The sequence below is a fragment of the Vollenhovia emeryi genome, unplaced genomic scaffold (assembly GCF_000949405.1).
Source record: "Vollenhovia emeryi isolate VEMERY1.0 unplaced genomic scaffold, V.emery_V1.0 DF939155.1, whole genome shotgun sequence".
In the NCBI taxonomy this organism is placed as follows: domain Eukaryota; kingdom Metazoa; phylum Arthropoda; class Insecta; order Hymenoptera; family Formicidae; genus Vollenhovia; species Vollenhovia emeryi.
This window is the reverse complement of record NW_011967211.1, coordinates 91,553-101,552: the sequence shown is the minus strand read 5'-3', so window position 1 is coordinate 101,552 and position 10,000 is coordinate 91,553.

The following is a 10,000-nucleotide window of genomic DNA, read 5'->3' as shown; positions in this document are numbered from 1 at the left end:
GTCCGCGTCCGGGGTATGTATCTATTCCACAGAACTGAACGGTAAATCGAATATTAAACCGTTCGATCGGTCGATGAACTTATTTCCCATCGCGATACAGATGGGAGCAACTATTGCCTCCCTAATTTATTCGCAAGTGTAAAGCTTCATTTCGCGACTGAGGTTTAAGATTAGGTTTTATTTTCAGCAGCCACTGACGTCTATTAATGCCTCAAATACTTAAAAAGGGAAAAAAATCGACCACTTTCCCCATATATTCCTATGACTTTGGGGTCGACGAGTTAGAGATCCCCGAGCGAGTATATTCGCAGACAATATGTTTTCTTGTTGTTGTAGCGAGAGGACAGAGATGGTACCGTTCGTGGGGTTGGCGTTTTCGCCTTTGGGGTGGCTCGCGGGGCTTGTAACTCGGTTAAACCGGCACGGATATTTCATTAGCTGTCCCCCGAAGCGTGCCGACCCCACGCACGACCCCAGAAAGCTCAGAAACGGTGGGCCAAGGGTGGGCTCGTGGATGAATCTCGGAAGGCACTGTCGCTCCTGCCGTTTCGCTGTTCGAAATCGCCGCATTAAGTCGAGTGCCCCGGCACCCCACTTTTCGTTAAATTGTTGACACGACAAATATATATCGTGCTGTCGCCCGCGACTCGTGTATCACACCTCGGCAGCTCCGCATTTTAAATTACCGGCGAAACACGTAGCGACAGAGCACGACTAATGACATACGAATTAACACCCGCAACAACAAATGATTCGCCCGGGAAGCTAAGCGAGGCAAGTTGTACCAAAAATAGAAATAACATATGATAACAGCTGAATGAAATGCATGAACTTCTTTCTTCGCCGTATCAACCCGCGAATATTTGACGGGCGCGTTTCTGCTTTCCTGTTTCGCAAATTCCTCGTCATAATACGCACGCCCGGCGGACAACGTGGTCCGAATACGTTTGCCTTTGCCATCAGGATTCTCTCTCGCGGAAGCGCATTCTCCGAGAAGGTGCAAGATACGTGAACGAATGCGAGACAAGCCGGGGGCTACGAAGGAAATGCAGGGGGTTAAGGGATGGCGCAGCCGGTCAGTACAGGGGAATGAGGCGTTATCACGGACATTAGCTTTCAACGGGGCGCCTGGGATATAAAAGTAGCCCGAGGCAACCATTACTCGGACATTGTCCGCACGAGTCTCTTTCGCAAGTCTATCTTTCTCGTTTCCTCCCTTTTCCAGTCCCGTGTCTTTTTTCCCTCACTTCCTTTCTCTCTCTGTCCCCCCCCCCCCTCTCTCTCTCTCTCTCTCTCCTGCGTCTCTATCCTGCTGTCTTTTCGAATGTATCGCTCGCTCTCGAGCGAAAGCCGAAGGACGGAGAAAGACGCGGCTCCTTATCAGAATTCCTCGTTCGCGTCGCCGTCACCTTGTCGCAAATCCATTTCGCAGTCGGCGAATTTCCACTCGTACACGTCCCCGGAATGGGGACGAGAGCTGCGTTCCAATCGCGCGAATTTCTACGTAGATTCTTACCTCTCTTACCTCGGGCTTTTTTTCCGCCCTCCGTCGCTGTTCGTCGCTCGCCCGCCTGCCCGCCACCCCCGCCGCAAGTTCTACGATCGACTCGAAAATGGAGCCACGGAGAGGATTCGCGAAGCGCTTCTTAATGGATTGTACCTAATTTGTGCTCGAGGGCCCTCCGAAGGGATTCGACGGGATTATTCGCGCGGAGAATGGAAGCGCAACACTAAAAGCGCTTCTTACCGAATTCTTATCTATAATTGGAAAACACCGATACGCGTGCATTCTAATTACTTGTAAAATTATATTTCAGCGTTGCTAAATTATTCCCATGCCAAGGATACACCGATATCTACACACTAGAGGAAAAATTGTCAATATTCCGCAAGTTCATTGCTCATTCACGGGCGAGCAAATTAAGTCAGAAATCGCGGATATACATAAATTATTCTTCAATCGCGAAATCCTTGTATCAAAACCCATGGTAACAAATATGTTCGCCGATCGCAAAATAAATGTAAATTCATGCAATATTTTTTGCAAAATGCTATCATTGAGTCGATTATTTCCAGCGTGGTTACTAACGAAGCCGGATATTCCCTTTCATCGATTATCCCACATAACATTTCTATAAAATTCGCACGGTGAAAAGGATAAAGCGTGCTCTCGCGAGCTATTCGAAGGTCTCGCCGTATCGCCACAAGCAACAGGAAAGCAATTATCCGCTTCGAGATCGCGGTTCAAACGCTCCCCTTTATTCAAGCCAATGAGGTAAAAAGGACTGAAATATTGGCAAGCGGTATCTCAACAAATTAGCCCGATGAAACGCAAATGGAACACAAAGTGAGCGCGGAGGGGAGAAAAGACTACGAGAAGACGGGAACGACGGGGGTGGAAACTTTGAGAGAGGAGGGCAGTATCGAAGACAGAAAAGAGTGAGAGGAAAAGAGAGAGAGGGAGAGAGAGAGAGAGGACGAATCAAAGTAAAGTCGTTGAGACTCATTGAACTGGAAGTAACCGACAGAGTGCCTTCCGCGCCTGGCGCTACTAATCTTATGCAATTACTTTACAATTCACTTTGCCGGTTGGCACTCACTACCAATAGAACAATCTCTAAAATCGAGTTACCCCCTCGAAAGTTTTCAAGCCCTTCGCCGCCCTCGTCCTCGCGTTACGAGTTTTGGATAGCGTCTGCCGATCTACGCTTCAAGACCTCGAGATAAGTCTCGATATACCGTTTGATAAGATACCCGCGTAAACTCAGTGTAGTCTCATCGCGGTAAAATGTAAGACAATATAATCAATATATATAAAAACTATCTGCTAAAGTTGGCTGTAGGAAATTAATGTATATATGCATTTCATATATAACGCGCTCTTATTGCATAATATAACTCATAAAAAATGCATTCACCCAGCGTTTTCACAAACGCAAACTTCAAATTACGGCGATGTTTTAACGAGCGCGCTAATTTTTCTCGTTTTCGTATTGCTCTCGATTTAGCCAGCGACTAATCATTTTGAAGCAACCATCCGTGACGAGATGACTCGTCGTAACCGTCGTAATTGTCTCGTAACAGTGCGCTGCGAACGCGCACAAAACAAACTTCGCCATATGGACCTCCGTTGAAAGAGAGCGGGACGGGAAATGGGAAAAAAAGGTGGCTAGAGACAGAGAGAAAGAGAGAGAGAGAGAGAGATCGTCAGCGGTGTACGACTCTGTAGAGACGCGAAATCGTGCCTGGCGGAGCAGGATCGGAACCCGCGATCGAGATACGCCCATGTAATCAAGAGAATTAAGGGGACACCCGGCCCGCCCGCCCCTCCGTTCCTCGCTACACCCCCGAAAACCCGGCGCGCAACGATATGGTGAGCCGTGATTAACTTTTCGTCATTCGCTCCGCGCCCCATTCATTCGCCATTCATTCGCGTCCGCACGGATTACGAGCACACGCCCGCGCGTACGGCCCGTGCGCGTGTGCGTGTGCGTGGGTCGGCGAAATCGCGGATCAGCAGACCGAACGACCGGCGCAACATTGCCTTGCGTCTGCGTGTACCGATCGTCTCGTCGACTGTCTAGCTAACGTCCGCGAGATCGCCCGGACTCCCGCCAATCACCAAATTCTGTAAACTGTCGTTCGATTTTCCACTCGCACCTGCACAGTCGGTCGATCCGTACCGAAGGCAGGTGCTATCTACTTTGCGATAAATATAATTCGTACGATTTTAACGTACCGTCCACTTCTCTGAAGGTCTACCAGTGGATTATGACAGAAAACAGTGAATATTCACTGATTCACAGTTATAAAGCACCGATTGACTTTTGGAGGGTGTAATGTTACCGCGGTTTTTACGTTACAATTAAACACGTGACCGTCTGATCTATGGAAATCGTTTGCGGTTTCCTCCTCCGTGGATTCCACGTACCTCGGGCACCCACGAAAAGTTGAGCGCGTAAAATCGTCCGCGGCGAACGGACCAACCAATTACCGCGAGAATCCCCCGCGCCGTTACAAGATATCGCGATAAGATCTCGTGACCCTCGCATCCACTTTAAAGCGCGTCCCGTGAGTCACCGCCTTAAAACCACTCGGCGACAAAGGGCGGAAGGGGTTTCCGCCCTCTTCGGTCCAAGATTTAATGCACGTTGGTTATCAGAGTAATCACGAGACTCACCCTCCTACCGCCGCCGCCCCGCCGATTTCCCCGGTCCTCCGCGCTCACGGAGCGACCGTTGATTGAAACGTTCTGATTGCGTCCCCCAGGGGGCGGCATGCGGGTGCCACATGGGGGTGATCACCCCGGCCGACCCCCCTCCTGCGGAACGTACCCACTTATTTGGTAGTCTAATGTCTAATACGGACGTCACCGTGACGAGGCCGTTGATGATGTCGACGGCGGCGGCGGGATCGAGAACAATGCGACCCCCGAAGAGTCCGGATTTGCGGCCGAGGAGGCGGGTCCCGTTTGCGTTCTGTTTGCCGCGACTCCTAACATTATTTTTACGCGCTAACGTCTTTAGAGAGCAATTACTGCCACTTCACATCCCGCGCGTTCCCACCTTTTAGCGCGATATTAAATTTCATCCAGCGACAAAGGCAAAGGTTGCAGAAAGATACGTGAAATAATCTTCGTCGATAGTTTCTCGACACCGATGCGATAAAGTCGGCAGTTTTTTAACAGGTGCAAACTCCTAATTCGCAAAATCACAATCCCGCGCGACGCTGTAAACTCTGAATCATCCGGATTCCTATCGAGCGTATCGTCGTTAAACTTCTCGACGACGCTTCCTCGTCCCGCATGACGCGCGCCGGCATGAAAATCGGGAATTCGTGGCGCGAATTGAAAATTCATCCCAGATAAAACGAAGGCGACGAAAAGTCGAGGGAAAGGGGCCGGGATCCATAGGCAATTTCTCGCGCCCCTGCCGCGATAAAGCGGTAGCCATGGCGTGCGCGAAGCGCCGAGGATACGGCGGGAAGGAAGCCGGAGAAGAGAAGGAGCGCCGAAAGTCTTCCGTAAGAGGAGAGGAGGGCAGGTCGACACGCCGAGCCGAGGAGAAGAGGATGTCCTATCAACGTATTTCAAAGATAAGCCTGCTCACCCTACCGCGGCAGCCGACCCCATGGCCATCAGCCATAATAACAATCCGATATGATTACGCCATAATCGTAACGCAGCCAGCTGCACCGGCCGGGTGGGATGAAATTACGCCGGTGAATTGAGATACCGTGTTTACGTCTTCCAAAGTGCTCGCATAAACAAAATTAAACGACTCTGGGGCCACTCGCTCTCTCCCTTTCTCTCTCTTGCACCTCCCGTTCGCACCGGCGTGCATACCGCGCGTTAACTGCGCGTTGCGAGAGCAAGCGGAGGGACATTTTCGGGCGACGTCGCGAAGATCGCCCCGCGAAGAAAGGGGGGGGGGGGACGATGAATTTTACGCGAAATGCAGAACGGACAGAGAATATAAACCGCCGATTAAGGATATCCGCGACGCCATCGGTCGGAAGTTCTGGCGCGACTTGCAATAATTAGATATTAATGCAACAATTAAATATTAAAGTTAATTATCTTGTAAAATCTTCGCTGAAGATTTAAAACCCTCCCGCAGTTACACCAAGATGCTATCACGCTGATAAAATTGATCTGGTATGACATTTTTACAACCGATTCCAAAAAAGTCCTACGGAATATTTTACGTGGGCCGGAAAAAGCAAAAACTTACACTATATCGAACGGTTCGCTACTTCGACAGAATTGATTTAAAAAAAGGACAGCATGATCAATAAAGAATTTCACATCGTGCCATCCGCGGATTCGCGGTAACGTGTTCGACGCCGACTTTAATTAAATGTCGAAATGTCGCCGTTGGCTTTGGCCAGCGCCGATGGCTTTTCACAAAAATAATTAGTCGTTTGCGCAATAAGTTACGGGTCGGAACGTTTAATAAACCAACGGGGGCTCGTTACGCCGGTTGACGCAAAATACCACCATGACATCGGCACGCGATATAAAATACGGGACGCTAGCACCGCGTGCGTCAGTCTCTCTCTCTCTCTCTCTATTTTTTTTCTGTCTCGCCTATAACACAATGCCGATACGTTTTTAATGATTCGCGTCACGAAATACCGGTGCCGGTCACACAATGCGCCGGTCCGCGTGTAATCGTGGTTCCATTCCGCGCATAATACCCAACAGTCACGTCGACGCGACGCGGCGCGGCGCGGCGCGGCGCGGTCGAATTCTTTCGGTCCCATGGCACGTTTAATCGTAATTTCGGTATACGGCAATTATCGTTCGTCACAAAGTCAAACTGAGATGCGCCGCCACCCGTAACGAGTCTATCAAGCGCTATCCGTCGCGCGTGTTAATGTCCGAGAACTCGGCACACCAAGTCGACCGCACAATACCGGTCCTAGTCGTTATACGCGTTACTTTCGCAGCGGACGACAATGGTTAATATTGGCAACATAGAAATGTCAGTTTCAAACTTTAATACATTTCGGTCTACTTATGGTATTGTTATTCAAAAATGTATCAGATTATGACGTTAACCCTTTGAAGCATACATTTTTCTGAGATCAGATTCGTAATAAGCGACCCCAAAGACCCCTTTGTACAAAGTTTTCAAGAAATAATCTTAAAAAACTCGGTCAATAATTAATTTTTCCGAAAAAATTACTGCTTTTTCATATCTGTTTGTGTATAAAACTTTTACAATAAATATTCAAGACTACTCAACCCTTTTTTACGTCCTTTTATTGCTAAGATACCCCAAAAAATGCAAAGAACCCGACCTAAATGCGTTAACTAGAAATTAAATGGCCAAACAGTAAAGAAGTTCAGGTGGTAACGTGGGTTACACCACTATGCTTCCAAAGGGTTAAAGGACGCGAGATTTGAAAGGAGGACTGAGACTGATACAATTGGTATTGTTATCGATCTAAATGCTTTACATAATAAAATTCTTTATATTAGCGATATATCTTTGTAAATTTCTATATCAATTTATGTAGACATGTCGTGTACTTATATTATCAAAGTACTAATAGTATTACTTATTGTTAGAATTGAAGGAGTTATATGGAATAATTTAACGTAACTCACAAGTAATAGATTAATATTCTGAAATGGCCAGTTCTATTCCGCGACGAGAGAAATGTCTGTTGGATCCCACGTCATTTTATTTTCAATAACATTAAATATTATGTAATTTCCGATAAACAATTGCTTCCTTAAATAATAAGCAACAAAGTAAATGAATAGTAAATTACTCGCCCCACGGTTGCTCCGCCGTCGCGTCGCCCAGGCATCCTCCTCCTCTTTTGTTTCTCGATTGCCGATTCTTCATGATATTTGCGTAACACTCGCGAAAAAACAATACATTACGATCGCGCGACACTTTGCACGATACTCCCGACGTTAATCGCTCACACTGTGCGCACTTTATCACATCGCGCACGACAAGTTAAAAAATAGCATGAGGCTGCATACATCCACGACTGCGCCGCGGATTAACGCAGCGAACGAGACTCGAACGGCGAGAAGTTTTAACAAAATCATAGCTTTTTGTTATCGGAATCGCCCCGTTTAATCAACCGTTGGTTACTCCGCGATCGTGAAAAATAATCAACAACATTTAATTGACGAAGAATTTAAAGAGCGGCGCGAAAAATATCTGACTGGCTCAGAGGTATCGCTACAATTACTTATAACGCCAATTCCTTCGCTGTAAGAACCGTTTCGAATAAGTAAATCGTGCGAAATGTTTGCCTCCATAAGTAACTACCACTCGATTACACTTGCGAGTCGCTAATTAAAAGAGTTAATCGCGCGCGTCGACAATCGCGAATCGTACGTGGGGTATGATCACGTTCGGAATCTTCGAGTACTCGTCGTGATCGCGTGTCGAAGGGTAATGCGACGATACGCGAGGAACGGTTGCCCCACCGCCTATCGACTCCAGCTTCTCGTAAACAAGTTGGCCTTGCGTACACGTACATCGTAAAGCTCGAGCGCCGCGTCTTAATTGTATTGTCGTTGGAAAATGTTGAATATACCACGAGAGAAAAGTACGCCGAATATTCTGTTCTTTGCACTTATAATCAATTGTTAATAACGATCGATACATCTCGCTTTTCGCATCGACTTTTCGTAAGTGACACTCGATTTCGAACGATTCGCGTATTGTTTCGAGCTCTCGATTCGAGAACGATAAACGAATTATACTCGAGCCGAAGAGAAGATACTCCGAGCTCGACACAAGACGTACATTCAAATCCGGGAATCGTCAAACAATTCCTGCCACCACAAATATATCGTGAGAGGATAATTTCTATTCCCCGTCGCACCGATTCGGTCGCTACTTTGAGATAAGTAATCTCGCAGCGCGTAATAGGAGTCGTCGATTGAAAGAGGCTCGCACGTGATGACTACTTTGTTCGTGAGATACGAGCCTAATATCAGCGATCAAAACGCAGTGCATGCGTATGATGCGTGTAGAGAAACGACGCGACACACGGAGCGGCTCGCGTCGGTACCTGCCGATTCGAGTCGGACTGCGAGAATGACAATACGGGCAGTCTCGTCTACACAGAAGCACGCCGCATGCTGAGCCCCGCGTGCATCGGTTGTAATACCAATAATTACGAAACATTTAAAGTATTATTATGAAAAGAACGCTGAATATCCTATCCTTCAAAAATATTATCGAATCAATTTCAACAAGTGAAAGATTATCGCACCCGTTCGAGTTCTAATCTGCGATTTCTGGTCAACCGGGACAACGTCCAACTCCGCTTAAAAGCTTAATGGAAACGTTATTTAGATCTTAATTTAATGAATATGCCGTGCACTTCAAAATATACACGATATACAAATTGTATTGAAATAATCATTAGATTCAATTATTTCTTTGAAATATAAGAATTAGTTAAACGGGTAATAAATTATTAAATCTGTGTTCGTTTGAAGAATAAGACTTATCGTCGTCTTGATAGAAAATATATTTAGGTAAATTAATTTATTGTGATTGCTGAGCTTAACTGGTGCAATTTTAATAAATCAAGAAAGCTAAATTAAATGACCACAAAAATATTGAATATCATTTTACTTTCTATTAAAATCACACAATTTCTTTCTCTCGAAATATAAAGAATTCAAATAATTAAATAATTAATTAATTATTTTGTAAATATTTATTTGACTAAAATGAGGATAAGTTTCATTCTTCGAATAAATATTTTATTTATATATTGATAATATCGCCGATGCAGAGCGTGAAAAAAGAAAAGTTGAAACAAAAGCGTATCGTTGCCTTATTAAAAATCAATACGTAACGCAAGAAAATCCAATATTACCGTTTAAAATACAAACAAAATAGAAGGAATGTAGAATATTATATAAATTCCTAATTGTAACACTTTAGCAATCTCTTCTCGAATCTGAAATTAGATTTATACTGATTTCGAACAATCGTTTCGCTTTTTAACGAATTTTTTAAATTTTTTAAACTTGTTTAAATGCAATTTTTTCCCGAATTATCTCTGAATGATACGTAATATATCTGTATGATGCGTAATTTCTTCCTATTCAATTAAAATGAGACGAAAAATTGTCAATACATACATAATAAGTACACGATTCTCTTAGAATTAATTATTGAATCGCGAGAAATAGACTGCAAGTGTCTCAAGACTTTATCCGCGTATCCCACAATCGGTTAAGAAATCACGATTATGAACATAAAAAATTATTTTTTATCATATATAGAATACAGAATATCAAATCACCCCTCAAGTTCCATTTATTATAAATCACATTTCAATTTTCAACACTGGTTCCAGCTGAAATTTTCGACAGAGACGCGACTATAAATATTGCCCTTGTACTCAGATTCTTATAAGATTCTTCAAGAATTATTCCTACAAGATTCGTATAAGATTCTTGAAGAATTTCGAGACTCTAGAATCTAAAGTTCGAGACTTTAGAGAG